We start from the raw sequence: 18,651 nt of genomic DNA, 5'->3' as shown, positions 1-18,651 counted from the left end.
ACGTAGCTGAAAAGGTCATGGAGGAAGTGGCCAGCAGTGCTTTCTGGAGTACACAATTTGCCAATCCTCCTGTTCCACTGCATGAGGGTGGGGAATCCATCCAACCTCATGGGAGGGCCGGCTCTGTTCATGGAAGGTTCCATTTAGAAAGCTCCCGGTTTGGTGGCAGGACCTGGCATGTAAGCTTATGCATGTGGACCATGACTGACCACCCAACATCTGTATGGACACACCGTATATACCTGCCATCCCAATGGTCATGTTCCTTTGACAGTGCCCCACAAATGACATTAGGATGGGGACTGCTCCCCAGACATTGCCTCTCTCAGCAATTTGTGCTACCAAAACATCAGGAAAGCACCTACCAGATATAGATCCAGGTATCAAAGCTTTCTGGAGAAGTGGGTTACTCCAGAGAGCCTGATCTGGGGAACCCACCATGAACGGCCATGCCCCTAAATGCTTCTTTTGCAGCAGTGCCAGCATCTTTCTCATGGAAGTTTGCAGCACACAAAGCCAGGATTCTATCACCAGCTCTGCAGATGTCTCTGGTGTTACAACTCTGTACTGTTGCAACACTGAAATCCCAGCAGCCGCCCATGTGCACAATAATTAGCAAGTTTTACAGTCCAAGTGAAGAAAAAGAAGAAGAATAATTTAAAAAACTCCGAAGCTTCTGAAATGCAGGAGCTGCACAGCGTATCTAGGAAATCACTGGCATGAATAGAACAAATAAAAATAAATCCCATCTGCTGTGAAGTACAACAAACCGCACGATGCATTAGAACCAGGTGGAGTGGTGATCTTATTCTTGTTTTTTTGTTTTGTTTTATGCTATTTTGCAGGACAGATGGACTTAATGTTGAGCAGGGATTACTTCCCAAATCCTTGATTGAAACCAGCTGATTCAAATTCTCCGTACACAAGGAAACCAGCATATAAAGAGAATGCAGCTTAGATTGTTGCTTTCAATGCACAGCATGCATGGCACAACCCCGAATATTCACTTTGCTGTTGAATGTGCACTGGAAAGCTGAAGCGGGGACTGAGCTCCCACATCCAAACCTAACCCTCTAACCAACACACCACACTGGCTTTTGGGTTTCCCACAGTAAAATTATATGATTGGGCCAACGTCCCACAAAGTTCAAAATTATGTCATACCACCAGGTAGCATTTTATATCAAACAGTGGGGCTTGAAAGGACTTTGAGATTGGCATTTTTCTCTAAGTTACCAAAAACACTGGGTACTGGATGAATTTCTGGGGCTCTAAACAGACCCTATATTGTAATCTAGAATAAATAACGTTGTGTGGATTGTTGCTGCATACTTCTTTAACAATGGCAACAGAAGACTGGCATTACATGCTTAAGTTTTATCCTAGCAATTAGATTAAAGTGCATCTTTCTTCTTCTTCTTCTTCTAATGCCTTGAAACTTCTACCCTTTTTGGTGCTTTCCAGAATCAATGTCTTGTCTTCATTACATAAATCAAACCGTGCTTTGCATAATTTGGAATCTATTTCCTTTTCAACCTGGAGAACCTTGCAGTTTAGTCTTAATTTATTGAATTGAGGTTTTGATGAGTGGGCAAAAGAAATTGGACAGCCCCGTGGAAGATGACAGGGAGAGAAAACACATGTTCTGCCAATTCTCAACTAATCCTGACCTTCATTGATGCATTCATTAGAATGATACAGTAAAGTTCTTCCTGCATGATACTTAAGAATGCAAGAATGGAATCTTAAGACTGTTTCTTCAAATATGAGAGCCATGTCAAAATGTCACTGCACATGGGAAACCAGCTGATAGAGATGGGTTTAACATGCTGATTTTATTGGAGTGTTTTTGGTTTTTTTTTTATGTGAGTGAGCAGTTACGAAGCAGTGTAAAATGAAAGAGTGCAAAGTTTTATCATGTTAATCTTCTAATTAATTAATTACAAACATTTTTATCCCACCCTTCTGACAAGCGCTCAGGACGGCTTACACAATGTAAAATTACACTATTAAAACCACAAGTATTAAGCAATATAAAACAGCACAATATAAAACATAAACATCATAAACTAAGAGAAAAGAAAAGGGAAAAAAGAATAGGAAATCCAACTGTGGGGAAGGGGGGGGGATCTTAAAACATCTAAAAGCCTTAATTATTAAAATGATGGTTAAATAAAAAGTTCTTTACCTGGCACCAGAAGGGGTTTATGTTCTAACAATTTCTAGTCTGTTCATTTTCTGTATCTACTTTCTCTTTTGGGGGAAAATTGAGATCCAAGTGCTACATGAAGAGCATTTCTTTATAAAGTGTTTTTCCATGATATAACCTCTAGATGGCACTGTGGTATAGCTGAATAGTGCAACTACACAAGTGAAAATAGCATTCTTCAGCTTATAGAATTAAATAGCAATAGATTGAAACCATAAAGGAAGCCACAACCATGAACTTGGAAGGGCTGAATGGACAGGACGTTCTGGAGGGCTTTCATTCATAGGGTTGCCATAGGTCAAAGACAATTTGACAGAACATAACAACAAAGGAAGAACAATAACAACAATAAAGGAAAGCCCCAAGTTTTTCATACCTGTGCCTCAGAGGGATGAGTATGGAGTCTTCTAGGAAATGTCCTCTTCTCCATTAGGCCCCTTAGCACCACTGAAGCACTGATGTTCCTTCCACAATCAGCTGAAAGCACTATTATAATTGTGAGTATATTCCACACTCAAGTATTAGAGCAGCACTTTCCAACTTGCTACACTCCAGTTGGGGTGGGCTACAACCCCACACATTGTTCAGTTGGTTAAGGGATCCTGGGAATTGTAGTCCAACATAACAGGAGAGCAGGACAGCCCCTTAACCGCCGGCCACACCAGATCCCAGTGCAATGACAAAATCTAAATTAGTACTGACTTAGAGAAAGGTTGTTCCTTAGAAATAAGGTTCCTTACAAACATAGAAACTTACTCCCTGGAAAGTATGCGTAGGATTCAGTGCTGCAGCATGCAGGCTTAATTTTAAAATTATCATCATACGAGTATTTGCACTGTTATGCACCAAGGGGAATGGGGAAAAATTTAAAAATATACAGAAAGGCCTGAGCTAAGTTTAAAACAATTTGGTGGAGAGCATGTGTGGGCGGGGGGTGGGGGTGGGAGATGTAATATCTTTAGATCAGCCTTCAGCAACTTGAAGGAGTCCAAATGGTTTGGACTACAACTCCCAAGATTCCTGATCAGTGACTACATAAGCTCTGGGAGTTGACATTCAAAGCATCAGGATAGCTTTGGGCTGGTTTAGACCCCAAGAAGGTTTAATGGGACAGCTTGTGTTACTGAATGCAGAGGAGAATGAGGATAGTATTCCTGTTGGATGACCTCAGATCAACTCCCCTCCTACACAGCCAGACAGGGAGAGTGTCTCTGTTTGTGAAAGACCCAGGGACAATTGTTCCTGTTTGTTTCCCCCTCCCTAGAATGAAGTCCTGCTGGGCTGTCCTGTGAAGATTCCCCCAGCCAAAATTGCCTCCTTTCCTTGGATGATCCAAATGGATGGAAGTGTATTTTGCCAGACAAACTGTCTGCCTCATCAGTTCCATAATAAACTTGGAGCCATTTAGCAGTTCAGGTTTCTCAGTTAAAGAGCATATATGTTCAGGCAGAACTGGGCTTCTCTTAAAAATCCAAATAGAGATGTCAAATTAAAATGTGTACTTGTTGTACTTTGCCTTCCAGAACTTGAAAACATGTCTTACTTTCCTTGATGATTTAGATGGTAAGTAAACTTTCAACCACACCTCAGCATTTGGTAGATCCATTCTCAAGCCAGATAAAATAGCTTCAGGGTCTGGATCCATTCCATGGGCTGCTTGCTAGCTGGCCTCCTTGCTGAAAACCACTGAACATTTTCTTTTCCTAATAAATCATAAACATCCAAGAGTTATATGCAATTTGGGAGGGATTTTTCCTCCTTGGGGCAGAATGGTCTGTCCTCAGGATAACTGGCAACCGTACAAGCAGAGAAACAAGCAATAGATGTTACTTAAGCAAGAAATAAGCACAATCTGGTACAGATATTATAAGAGAGAGTCCAGGAGATCTCACTTCTGGGCCATGCAAAAGCTGCCTCAGGATGTGTGTTCTTGCCTATTGCAATCCCTTCACAGAATTCAGCCAGTGATCTTAAGACAACGAAGCAATTTCCAAATTTCCTGGTATCAAAACCCAATAGCTGCATTTGGGACTTCCATCCAGTTTATTCTTAATCAGGAGTAAGCATCAATGAAATCAATGAAATGTTTCAATGAACTTCCCAGAAAGCTGTTGGGCGATATAGATGATGATGATCTATATTGATGTACATGTGCAAAGAATCTGGGGGGAAAGTATATATGACTTTTCATGGTCTGTATTATTGTAGCAAAGGACAGTCAAAAAGGACAATTTGTCTCCATTTCACCAAGGCAGTGTAGAGTCCAGGAAAATATGATTGAGGCTAAGATGTCTAGAGGAAAATAAATCAACTTCTTAAACCAACAAAATATGACCAGGTCTCAACAGCATGAGGCAGCCAATGCCATATAATATGAACCTTAAATTAGAAGCTGGAAATGCTAGCAAAATGAAGTATTAAATAAATTATGTCTTCCCACACCTAGAGACCGAGCTGGTTTAAAGAGGAAAGCAGCTGAATGTTGAATAGCAAACATGGATGTACTTGGTGGTTAAAGTGGCCAGGAACAGACAGGTGGGCATGTCGTGCCAAGAAGCATTTCTCTCAGCAGGAGCTATAGCTCTAAGATGGGTCCTGGCATCCCAGAGTTTTCGTGTTACCTTGTTTAATACATGCAGGCTACTGAAAGTCTGCGTTACTTTAACCAGAACAAAGAGGATTTATTGCACCAGCTGCACCAAGTCCAGCTTAAGCATAAAGCATTTCCCTCTACCAGGTAGCCTCCCCGCGCACCATCCTGTAAACAGCCACAAAAATCAATACATTCCTCACCTCATTGTTTTGTTTCAGGCACCATTCCCTCTTGCCCTGTTTGGAGCCCTCTTTGCCCATGAAACTTCACCATTGAAGCCCATGTCTATTTCTGAGCAGGCATGCACAAGAGTAATCACTTTAGGAAAGGAAATGAGAAGGAAAAGGAGGAGTCTTCAAAGGCTTGAAAATCTATCCAGGCTTAATTTTTGTCGAAGGAGGCAAGAGGTGGAGGGAAGCATTTCACCAAGCGATGCAGAGAGAGAGATGGAGGAAGCGAAGGTTTGCAGGAGGAGGAAGGCAGGAAGGCTGTCAAGAAAGGCTGATCTTGTTGTCTTCAAAGCTGTGCTTGTGGGACCTCAAAGGCCAGCCATTAAAAATGGTGATGGTATTTTTTAAACATGCACCTACAATGCTTTAGATTGCACAGGAACAATCTCGCGGGAAAAACATGTTATGTGCAGCTGTAGGTCCATGTTAGCAAATGCTGTTTGTTCGGAATAACTGCAGTGGGCAACGGTTTAGCCGCTGTGGGGACTCGACAGACCTTTGGTCTGACACATCATGGCTCTTCTTCTGCTCTTACCCAAGAGTCCAGCTGCTCCCCAAACCATTTCCTTCTTCTAATATAGTTAAAGGATTCTTTATTGTTGGTTTCGATGTTCTTGATCCTGTGCTCCTCAAAAAACTTTTTTTTTTGCATCTCTTCTTGTCTGTTTGCATCTCTTTGCAAAAGTTTCTGCTCCCACTTGTTTTTCGCACTCGGGCAAGATTTTCTGATGAAGAAGGAAGCCTTCTTCTTTTTCTAATAGCATCCTTGACCTTGCTGGTTAACCACACTGGACTTGATGCTACCTTTTCTAACCTATGGTATATGTTCTAATTAGGTTTTATTATTATGGTTTTGAGTAACCTCCAGTCATTTTGAAGGGTTTAATCCTCTTGACTCCCCCTTGACATTTGAAAAGTCATTAGAGGATTCTGAGTAAATAAGGACTATAAGGGCATAAATAATGGTTTAGAGCCCTGCATGTGCTAAATGAATGACTGGATCAATACAATGACTGAGGCTGGCAGTGTGTGGAATTGCCCTGCTCTGCTAGGAGTCTTGTTCTTATGCATACCACAGAAGGGTAAAGAATTAAAATTTCCCCTCCCCATGCCACAGTGCTCCCCCACACTGGCTTAAAAAAAAAGATTTTGCAAGCTACATGGCAAACATGACATCAAATCAGGCCCTAAAGAACCAGGAAATGTTCGATTCAATTTAGCATCCAAAAGCAAGAGTTAAAAGTATGGTTCCCATCACAGGGTTTCATGTATGCAACATCAGCCTTTGACAAAGTATCATCCTGAATGTTTCCATCAGCACTGACAGAGAATGGAAAGTCGCTTCTCTCCATCTGGCCTTTGTTAGCTGTGTTTCCAAGCGAGATGCACAAAGCCCAAAAGACACCCTTGTTGTCTATTCCAAATGCTCTATCAAATATGTCCTCCCTCCACCCCACCCCCAGCCTTCTTCCCCCACTTAATAATAAGTTTCATGTGAAGGGCTTTGTCGACAGAGTTGTTGAAGCGCTACCCTTGCATTATGGCTTATGATAAGCATTTTCCTGTTTGAATGCAATAAAATGATATGCTTCATAAATTACTGATAGATGCTTATTCAATGCTCCCCCTTTGACATTTAGAAGAAAAAGACCTGCTGAAAAGTCTGTATCATCCTTGTCATTGATCATTTTAACAGGCCATTGCCAGAATATGCTTATCTTTCAGGGTGAGCAAATTTTGCTGACATCTCCTAAGTCTTGTCAAAATAGAGGGAACACCAAGGTTGGCCCAAACCTTTTGCTACTGAGGCAAAAAACAAGATGGTGCTGCTGAAACAAAGGAAGGAGGGAAGGAGGGAAGGCAGGCAGGCAGGCAGCCAGACCGACCGCTTCACTGGGCCTGGTGTCAGGGCCGGCCCTGCCAAGTTCCTCTCCTTCTTCAGGAGTCCAAGTCAGTTTCTTCTAGCCACTGCCATGGGGGCTCTCCATGCAGACCTGGACCTCAGAGGGGAGAGACTGGTTGCTAATGCTATGTGAATGAACGTGTAATGCAGGGGTCCTCAAACGTTTTGAATAGGGAGCCAGTTGAAAGGTGCCAGGGATGGGCACAGGCCACCAAGGCAGTGCAGGCCGGGGGCGCAGGCCAGGCGGGGGTGGGGGGGGGACATGCGTGCATGCATGTGCACACAGAAAGGCAGGGGCATGCGTGTGCAGAGATCATTTTCTCCCAACGAGTCCAATATGATCATCTTGCGAGCAAGCCAGCGCCTCAGGATATCCTGGCAAGGCTCCGGCTTGCTCACAAGGAGATCCTTTTTTCCGAGCGAGTCCAAAATGAGTCTTGCAAGCAAGCCAGCATCTCACCATGTGCACGTGTGCACACATGTGGTAAGCTATGGCGGGATGTGTCATTTTTGTCCCCATTTCTCATGATGTGTTTCCTTTTTATTGGAAATGTGCAAGTGGCCACCCTGTTGTTGCTAGTCGCAAAGTCATGTCCGACCCATCGCAACCCCATGGACAACACTCCTCCAGACCTTCCTGTCCTCCACCATCTCCCGGAGTCCACCTAAGCTCACGCCGACTGCTTCAGTGACTCCATCCAGCCACCTCATCCTCTGCCGTCCCCTTCTTCTTTTGCCCTCAATTGTTCCCAGCATTAGGCTCTTCTCCAGGGAGTCCTTCCTTCTCGTTAGGTGGCCAAAGTATTTGAGTTCCATCTTCAGTATCTGGCCTTCTGAAGAGTGGCCACCCTAGTAATGTATTGACCAGAGTAAGTGTGCAGCATTGGTCTGATGTTTTCTTGGTCATCTTTTCACTTTCTCTTCTGAATTTGTTCTCTTTAACTTTCCCCCTCTTCACCCCTCATTTTCTGGGAGAGGCTTTGCTGCCAGGCACTTTTAGGAATGGTGTTGCCTCTTCTATCACTAATGGCAGAAGTGAATGACCTTGGATAATATTGATTTTCGCCTGACATCTCCCACTCCTGCAAGCCTAGGCTAAATTAATTCCCACCAGAGGTCAGAGTTGAGGCCTGGGGTCCAAGGAGCTGCTGTGATAAACACAACCATTTATCACTGGGCTGTCTTTCCCAGAGACGAAATTCACTTTCAGACAAATCCTCCCCCTAATTTAACTTAATGGTCAGGGAGCAACTTCAGAAATTTCCTCTGTGTACTCAGCTTATCTCTGGAGCTGTTCTTCCACCCCTCTCCTCATCCGCACATCAGGGAGATAACTGTGAGGAGAGTTTTGTGTGCAGCCAGGGTGTGAGGGATGTCAAATGGGTTTCTGCTCACTTCAAGAAAAGATTTTTGATAACCTAGGCAGATATCAAGGCAGACACCTTGTTTGGGCCGCTCGGTTATCAGGTGGTGGGCGGACGAGAAATGAATGGAAACAGAAGGGGAGGAGTGGGCTGCGGGGGCCAAGTTTCATTGACTTTCTGAAGAGAGGGGCAAATCTCAGTTCTTGTGGGTGGGCTTGTTAAGCCATAGCACAGACCGAATTCTTATTTTTAAGGGAAATGTGGTTGCTCAGATAAGTGGAGCAATGTGTGCGCACATGAGTCTGGAAACCATGAGCGACACTTTCTGCGTTGATAATGCAACGTAGTGGGCATGAGGCACATTTCAAGCCAGGACTGTCATTTCGGCAGCAAGTCTGCATGGCATGAGATGAGCCATCAGAAGCAGCGGCATCCTGAGGGCTACTTCGGTAGCCATGTTTGCCGTGCATGCTAAACTGTGGTTTAATGTCACTTGCAAAAGCAGCCGTGAGCCTTGAACTCACACGCTTTCTGTCTCTGGGCAGCTGAGAGGAGCAGTTTAGAAGCTTCTGCCTTTCCTGACCCAGATCTGTGGTTAACACTAAGATGGTTTGTCTCCACGAGCCATGTTTCATGTGTCAAAGTTGGCTTGTTTTAAATTATCTGCAGTTATTGTGAGCCAGTTCATTGCTATACAATGCAATCCTATGGCCAGATGACATGGTAAAGCAGAGTAAAACGCAAGGCAACAAAACAGAACTCACTCCCTGGTAGGGGGAGTGATTTAAGGCTTGCTGTCGCTCATACCACATCAGAGGCAGGCAACCTGGCAGCCTCCAGATGTTTTGGACCTATCTGCCAAACTCCTATCTGCCTTAGCCACCATGGCCAATGGTAAGGGAGGGAGGAAGCTGCAGTCCTGGAGGGCACTGGGTTTTCTCCCCCTATGACTATGGTTTCAGTGTGATGTGTGATCTTAGTACTAAAGTCTACAGCATACTTATTGCAACCATTTAAGAGCACAATCCCATGGCCACTAGGCAGTCCAGACAGCCATAAGAATGTATAGGGTCCCAGCTCTGGCCTCTGGTCTCTGAAGCTATCGCCAAGTTCAGAGCTGGGACTCCAAGCTTGTGGCTTATCTCCCGCCATTTGCAGCTGGTGTGGAAAGAATTGCTACAGCTGCTTCCCAAAGTCGATCTCAGAAACAGCGTTTTGTGGGCTCTCTGGGTGGTGGAGACAGGTGCCACCATGACATGAGACAACCTGGTGGCACTTCTGTCTCCTGCCCTTGTGCTCTGAGGTATGTCACAGATGGCCAACATCAGCTGCCTAAATGCTTTCTAGGCTGGGAGGCCCTCGGAAGTGACCTTCATCTCCACGTTCCTCCTGCCCTACCTTGTGATCCACAATGCTCTGGATTTGGAGCACTGTGATCATCCAGACTGGCATTTGCTCTAAATGGGCCTGCGTGCTGTTCATGCAAGTTGATGAAGGCACAAAACCTTCTGATTTAAAATAAAGTATGACCATTTCACCTGTGTTAATAATGCAGCTGTGGTAATGAGCGATGAAAGAATAACCACAAACATGCATGTATATTACTTTATTTTTCTGCAATTTATTCTGAGGTGGTCAAAATCTTTAAATCTTCTCTCCTGAGGTCTAAAAGCTGCATTCTGGTTAACATGGAAACCTTCCATGAATAAAAGAGACTTTCCTTTTCCAACAGTCGCCCTCCAAGATCAGAGGGCAAGGAACTCAAATATGGTAAGCGACAGAACTGGATTGGTTGTGCTTGTCACATGTTGCTCTCTGCAGAGGACTATGTATATAATTCTACCATCCATTTTTGTATGCTGTGCACAATGAAATGCCCTCTTATATACTGTTGGTTTCTTTTGTAATCAGAATGGTCCACTTGCCTATACTTTCCATTCCTGCCACTGATGAAGTGCTTTTACCTATGAAAGCACATGTAGAAAAACAAAATTAAGCCACAAGTTAGATTAGAAGTTGCAACTGCATTCTTCTACTGATCTTTGCAAAAGACCAACATGACATATTCCTTATAAACACATATAATGGAGCAAGGAAATGTATAAGGATCTCCCTCCCTCCCTCCCTCCCTGATAATATGAGAACAGGGGGTTATCCAGACACACAATAGGAAAGGGTTTTTTTACACAGTGAATAGTTGAACTAAGGAATTCCTTTTCACAAGATGTAGTGATGGCCAAAAGCTAGGGTGGCCTTAAAAGGGCATTGGACTAATTCATGGAGAAGGGTGTCAATGGCTACCAGCCCTGATGGCTGTGTGCAACCTTCAGCAGCAGAGGCAGTGTGCCCATGCACCTGTTGCTGGAGTATTTGGGCACTCTTACCCTGGGATTTTCTGTGGGCACCTGGCTGGCCACCATGAGAACAGAATGCTGGACTAGACGGATGCTTGGCCTGATCCAGCAGGACTCAGCTTAGGTTCTCCTTCTGCAGAATAGTTCAGGCAACATGTGTTTAGCAGTGCTTGAGCCAAATGGCTGAAAATAACGCCTGTTATCTAAATATATGAAACGGAGCATAAGAAATTGATTTTGCCACCCTCTCAGGTAGCCTAGGAGGCCGCATCCCCTCCCAGAGCTGCCACAGATGTAGGTGATCTTTCCCTTTCCCCTCCCTCTTTTCCAGAAGAAAACAGATGTTCCACTGATGCTCAGAGTAGAAGTAAACCACAACAGAGCTGATCTGTCCAAAAGGACCCCAGCAGGATGGAGAAGGCAGAGGCCAAAAATAACATGTCAGTGCACTGTGGCGAGTTTGTTTTCCACAAGGTTCTCCCAGCTTTAACGGGCTGGGCGCATGACTCAAAATTAATGGAATGCAATAATTAATTTCACTTGTCAAGTTTGTGTTACCACATCTTCCGTGCTGGAAGTAGTGTCACATCATGCTGTGACTTAGTTTGTAGAATAATCTTGAAATATGTTCAGCTTGGAAAGAAGGCCTAAGTAATTCCAGGTTGCTGCCTCAGAAATGCAACATAAGTAGCATGTAATGTGAACAGCATTGTTTTAAAAAAGCAGAAACTAGCATATTGATGAGAGAAACTGTGGGAAGGTCATGAAAATAAAAACAATCGTTCAGCCAGAAAAATCTGAAACATTTATCAATAGTAGTGTACAATTTATAACAACAGATTCCAGTCACTGTCATTTACATGGAAAAGGGTCTCAGCAGATTCCATTCACTTCAGAATCCGAGATTTGGTGTAAAGGCACGAATGGGGCCTGGGCCCAGGGTAACTGGAGAAACGGTCACGAGCACCACCACAAAATGGCTACCATGGAGCAATCTCAAAGGGCAGGTAACCTGCTCACATGACCATCAACAACTGGAGGAAACTCCACTGAACCCACCTTTTCATTTTGCCTTCTTTTAATTGGAGGCTGAGTCCGCTGCAGAGGGATGCATTGGTTGGCAGCTTCCTGCTATCCTTCTTCGAGTCCCATTTTGTAAGCTCCCAGCATTCATGGGATAAGGCGACAGCAGCAGTTGGAGGGCCACATTTACCTTGAAGTGATCCAAGTTGCCAGGAAGAAAATGTTTTATATAAAAAAAATCAGAAGGGGAGGGTACCTTGATCTACCATCGATGGTGTGCCTGGTCTGAAATTCAGCTCTGGAAAAAGCCAGGGTTCGAATTTTGCCTCAACTATGCATTTCTTAGGTAACCATTGTTGGGCTGCTATTGTCTTGGCCTCATCCTGCCCTCCAGCATGCTTCTGCAATATGGAGACAATGATGCTGAACTACTCTACTGGGTTGTTGTAAAGGTTATTGAGATAATGCATGATGAACTTCATTTATACAATACACGTGTTCTACCTCCACTCCCCTTCTCCCGAGTGCCTTGACATTTAGCACCTGATGGGTTTTATTTAATTGATATCAGCATTTTGGGAGACAATGCTTGTCTGAAAAGCGGGATAATAATGCAACACATAAATACACTAAATCTTTGTATGTGATGCTTTAGATTGTTCATACTCTTTTTTCTAAGAAAAAAGAGAAATAGTAAAATAGAAGCAAGCAGCTGAAGTCTGGGGCATGGGACCTCTTTATTTATAATTTTAAAATATTTCTATCTGGCCTTACCTCTAAAGAGTTCTGCACAAGTTAGGGGTCTTACAGTGTAGATTGCAGTAATTTAAAACGTAAACCTCCAAACTGTCTAGCACAACTAAGGGGATGATCTTTTGGCCCCCAGACATTTATGAGGGGCCAAAGGAAAATTCAGATCCCAGCTGAGAGGCTGAAGCAGCACTCCAGTCATGAAAATGGCAATCAGATTTCTGATCCCTTCCTGCCCCACCTCCCTGCCCCTCTGCTTCCAGGCAGTGTGGAAAGAACCATATTGGCTACTCTGTGAGGGTGTGAAAGCATTCTTGGGAAGGAGGCAGAAGGGGCATTTTGGGGGCTGTGAAGGGGAGTAGCCTGGGATATGAGGTATCTTGAAGTCATTCGAGTCTCCTTATGTCCCACTCTGAGACACTCTTGCTACACTTGCAAAAATCAGTGTCTAGAATTAATGTGTTTAATAGTGTTACCAGTCATCTCTGGACCATGAAGAAGTGGGCCCTAGATCAACACAGGTCAGAACTTGCCCTCAAAGCAAACACATCACAACACAACAAAACAAAATAAAATAGGCTGATGTGCTTAAGATGCATCATAAGAAGGCAGGAACCATGGGAGAAGACAACCATGCTAAGGAAAGTTGAAGGCAGGAGGAGGAGGAGAAGAACAACTATGGGATGGATGGACTCCATCAAGGAAGCCACAGCCCTGAGTTGACAAGGACTGAGCAGGGCTGTGCAGGACAGGACTTTCTGGAGGGACCTCATTCACAGGGTCACCATAAGTTGGAGATAACAGCATGTCACAACAAACTGCTCATCTCAGTAGGACGATGTCCTGATTTATTTATTTATCAGACACATTTTTATCCCACTCTTGAGATGGAAAAGGCTCCTAGGGAACCTTACAAAATCTGTAGTAAAGGGCTCCATGCCCACAGGCTTACAAGAGAAAAGGCATGATAGAACAATTTTAAAAAGGTATTGGGAGGAAGGAAGAAAAAGGTGGAAACTCTGGAAGTGTTATTATAATAATCAGCTGGAATGGAAACAGTTCGAGGAGGGGCTGAATGTTGTTGGCTTCTCCACTGAGCTGGAGAAGCAGTCCTTCTTCCAGCACCTCCCACTGCCTGATGGAAAGGCTGTAAGCGGATGATAGTTGACCGAGAGATGAGCAAGGCCTGGCTTAGCAGAGATACGAGGCTGCCGCTGCCGCCTGCCTCTTCCTCACTGCAGCCTGATGGAAGCCATTTTTGCTTTCTCACAACTTTTTCTGGATGATTTGACAACCCACCCTCCAGTGTCACTAACAGAGGCTTAATTATTTAGGCATGGAACGTATGATATATGGAGCATTCGTGTGATGATATTCACCAAGCAGAAGACTGGTAGAAATTAATATTTAACCCCCTTCCCAAAAAAATCATAATTTCAATGAAGATGTCTGTGGTTTACCCAGTAGCATTTACAACAGTTCTGTTCTGTTCTGTTTTAGCATTGCATTGCATTGCATTGATACCCTACATTTCACCTTGCAAGGAACCCCAAGTTGCTTACACGGTTCTTCTCCTCTCTATCTTATCCCCACGATGCCACCCCTGTGAGGTAGATTAGGCTGGCTCAAAGTCATCCAGCAAGCTTCAGGCTAAATGGAGTCCAGAACACAGATCTCCTGAGCCCAGTCCAGTGCTCTAACCACTATACAAAACTGCCTCCCTATAGGAGGTCATTATTATTGTCCCCATGCAGTAGAACAGAGGCACAAAGATATTGGCTTGCTTAAGGCAACCACCAAGTGAGTTCTTTGACCAATGAGACTTGAACTGGGGACTGATTGGTTTCCAGTTAGCTCTCTAAGCCATCAGTTGAATGTGACCTAGATGGAGATTCAGACCAGTTGAATACTGGAAGGTTTTTTCTATGCAAGCATCTTCCTCACCAGAGAGAGCGAGAGTGCGTGTAGAAGTTTGTTGTAAACTTGTCATTCTCATCACACTGTGCTCAGTCAGCATATAACAAGCCATTTCCTTTCCCCCCACCAAGCACAATCCTGCCTCTTCGTGAACAAGACACAGACCTACCTGCAAGTTGCTCTGCTTGGACACTGCTCTTTGTCCTGGGCGTTACTAGTTCCACGAGGAAGCAAACAGTCTAGAATGGTTCTGGGACTATTTTTCCTGCAAGGATTAGAAGCGGGTGCTCTGCAAAGGTGAGTGACGAAAAGCAGCTTCTCTGACGTGGTGTCCATCTAGCATTATGCAAGTCAGGCCCTTCAGGCCGAAAGAGCACGAGCAATAATAAGGAGGCCTGTGGGTTTAATCCACCCCCCCCAGCCGTTTAGCTGGCTGGGGATGATGGGAGTTCTAGTCCAACACATCTGGAGGACACAGCTTTTGGAAAAGGTAGGCTTGGCTTTCCAGAGCTGGCATTTTATTTGCACATGGGTTTCCTTTTCTAAAGAAACACCCCCAGCCACTGCTCTGCAGTCTCCCCAGCAGGAACCAATATTTCAGTGCAAAATGTGAAGGAATGACTGTTCCTGGCTGCCTTAATCCAGTCCTTTGATCACCAGGGAATTGTTCTAGGCATGGTGGACCATGCCTTGTTCCATTACTTGGTAGAGCTCATTTTATGAAAAGTCCCCAGTGAACTGTGCTAAGGGAGCACTGGCACATGTGAAGTATGGCACACGCTCTCTCTCATGCTTTTCGGAGCTCTGAAAATATCTCACCTGCTGCCTAATGGCTAGTTATTAGTGGATTTTAATAGCTTCCACTTTTATGTATCTCTGGTTTCCTAATTCCATTACCCAGCAACATATTCCAAATCCATATCTGGTTTCCTGCTGTCTCAATGAAGCACTCTGGAGCAGTGAAAAGTCAAATTCAACCATTTCCTCAAGCCGATGAAAGATTACATTCAGGTGCTCTAGGGGTTCGTCCTGTGGACGCCTATAAATCACAACACTGTCCATTCGCATACTCCAGATTTTTGCACAGCGGTGGAGTAGTCATATTCACTTGAACATTAAGAAGCACCCTGTAATTCACACCAGCCATCGCCTAACAATGAAGAAACGCAGTTAGTCTGCCCTGAAAATTGTGCTCCAGTTTAGGAGAACCAATTTTATGCATCTGCCAATATAATCTAATAAATTTAATGTTTTTAAACACACACACACATCACTGAGCCCTGACATCAGCTGATACCTCATTAATTTACACAGCTTGTTGAAATAATTTGTTAACACAGGCAATTCTAACTTGTAAAGCTTGAAATGGGTTACTCCCTAATCACTCCTTGGCCATCTTGCTAAACTCTCCTCTATAAGAATCATTACATCAATTACAGGATCTGACTCAGGTCTCCCTGGATATGCTGTTTGCAAATGTTTTCCTTACACAAATCTGTACTTGCGTGTGTGTGTGTGTGTGTATTCCTGTTTATCTCTGGATAATTCGTTGCTATAAAGTTAGAAATTATCTTGTTTACAGAGGGACTAAGGATGCAATTCTACAGGGGAAAAAACCCTCCCCATTGTAGAGCAGGTTTTCCTCCCTAAGCATGCATAGGTTTGTGCCATGATCCTGTGAAATGTTCTCTGTTTTAGTCAAGCAGAAATTTGCAATGGATGTTTCTATTTAAAGATGCATTTTCCAGCATATTATCCATATAAGCACTAACTACACAAAAAGAGGGAGGAAGGTGCTCTCACCAGTGTCCTTGTTTAGTTGCAGAGTCATGCCTGACCCATCATGACCCGATGGACGACTGTCCTCCAGGCTCTCCTGTCCTCCACCATCCCTTGGAGTCCACCTAAGCTCACACCCACCGCCCCAGTGACTCCAGCAAATTAACACCTGCTCCACTCCAATATCCAGCTCCAGCAGCCAAACTAGTTATTTTTTTAATGGGCCTTGAATATTCTTAAATCTGGTTGTTGTTGTCATTTTTAAAGAGCAACTGGGGGAACTATCATCACAGGGAACCTGGTAGCAGGAAGGGAGGTAACCCCAAGCTGCTGGTGTTTTATGTGCATGTACATTAAAGGTAAGATGTGTCCACCAGAAGGACACATCAGGGGAAGGAGCTGATTCTGTTTCACTTCTGTGTTGAACCAACAAGATTGTTTAGAGCAAGGCAAATGGAGCTTTTATTGCAAAAGAGAATGAAAATATGATTGTGTGCTTGCATTAGACCTCTCTATTGCAAAGTTACATTGCTGAAAAGTAGGAAAGGAAATGCTCCTTGGATAAATGCTTGGATCTCAGTTCTGTGTCAAAAGCAGAAGTAGATACATAGGATTAACAGCCTAGTGTGGAAAAGCTCTTAGTAAAAAGCACAGCACAGCACAGCAGAGGGACTGTTCTGGGTGACTAGGGACAGCTGGAACATTTAAAGGGATGGAGATACTGGTTTTGCTTTCAATAACATTTGCATTTTTTCAAGCATAGATTGGTTCCATCCCATTTGCACATCAGTTTGCAAACATACTTTTTAAATTCCACCCAAACCCTTCTGTATAGTTTTGCATGTACGTGAAAATTTGCACACATTTTTGTACAAGAGTTTGCTAATACAGGCATTGTTTTACAAGTATGTTAGTACACAGTTCTGTACACCACTTCCCCTAATGTCACTTAGGACACAATCCAGGAAAGTGCCCAGAGCCCTCCAGACTCAGGATTATGGGCATCTTATGCAGGATGGAAGAATCGTGGAGGCAGAAGTCACCTTTGTGCCCTCCTGACCTGTAAATTTCTTAGATGGCTAAATGTGGCACTTTGGAGAAGGAGGAAAAAGGGCTAAAGCACCACCGGGACACATCACATTTTGATGGTACTGGTCTTCTCCACTCCCTGCCTCCTCTGCAATGCCCTCTTGGACTGTCCCCTAAAACCCACCCCCGAGATTATTCTAAGGACCCCAGAGAAGCAGCCGGCATGGTTTGTTCAAATGCAGATCCCCGGATATGAGGCCTTAGCAGTTTTGCATCCTAGAAGCTGGGGATCGGAGCAACCTGCCATCTCCAGGCCCTGAGAAGTGGCCATAGGACGGCTCTGGCGATTGAGGCAGGAGAAGGTGTATTTAGGAATGCAGCACTGGCTTTTGCTTTCTATTTCAATGTGTGTCTAAAAACAAACACATAACGACTTAGGAATTAAGCACCATGTGCATTTGTTTCAACATCACAAATGTGTATTTCATTTGTTGGATACCTTAAACTTAACTTTAGATTTTATTTCATGTAAGTTACATGATTACATTTTGCAATATGATGCATACATGACTTGTGCATAAATATTAGTACTAATAGTTTTAACTATAGTTATTAGTAATTCTCATATTTTCTACGCCCCCCCCCGCACATGCTACAAGTTCAGATGTAGAAACAGCAGCAAAAATATTCAAAACAATTCTTTTTATTACCTATAACAGCAATTCATGCTCTAAAAAGTATGAATGATACAGTGGACCAACATTTCTGAATTATGATTTTGTCCTTCCTTTCTATTTTTAGCATAACAAATTCAGAATTTAAGTATAAGCAATGCCAAAAATATCTCTTCACCCAACTTTAATTTGCTGCCACCCAGATGTAGGATTACCCTTTTTAGAGGAAAACACCTATAGTTTTATTTGTCTCCAGGAAAGAAAGAAAGAAAGAAAGAAAGAAAGAAAGAAAGAAAGAAAGAAAGATTGGCTCAGTGCCTCATGGGGAGGTAAAGTACATTTATTTGTGGTTTATTGCCCTTAGGAAAACATACTTCACTTATGAACTATTCCCTGTTTGAAAACTTACTTGACATTTTGTTGAGAAAACAGTAACATTTTCAAAGTAGCTGGCCAAGTTGCCGGTCCTAAAGCGGAAAAGCAAATGTTTAAAAATGGTTGTCCTTGGGTAGAAACAGCAACTTTGCTTGGCTTTGTTTTATCACTTGAAGTATCTGTTTAGAAGGCCCTCCCTTCAAAAGGGACAGTTTTATGATGAGCAGAAAATAGCTTCACTCAGAAAAAACTGCATTAGTCTCGTAACTGGATGCAGTAAGACTTGCTCTCAACATTTTTACTTATCCAAGTAACTGAAGGCTTTCTTGCAACAAGGACATGTCAGAAAGCGCTATTTCCAGAGAGTTGTGTCAGTTCTTCCACGCTCATCAGTCCAAATATGTAAGGTACTTCAGCAAGGATAGTGTGACAAACCTGGTGGAAGAATTAT

The sequence above is a fragment of the Varanus komodoensis genome, unplaced genomic scaffold (genome assembly GCF_004798865.1).
Source record: "Varanus komodoensis strain SLA01 unplaced genomic scaffold, ASM479886v1 scaffold8, whole genome shotgun sequence".
NCBI lineage: Eukaryota > Metazoa > Chordata > Lepidosauria > Squamata > Varanidae > Varanus > Varanus komodoensis.
The sequence above is the reverse complement of the archived record's forward strand: the minus strand, read 5'-3'. Positions refer to the sequence as shown.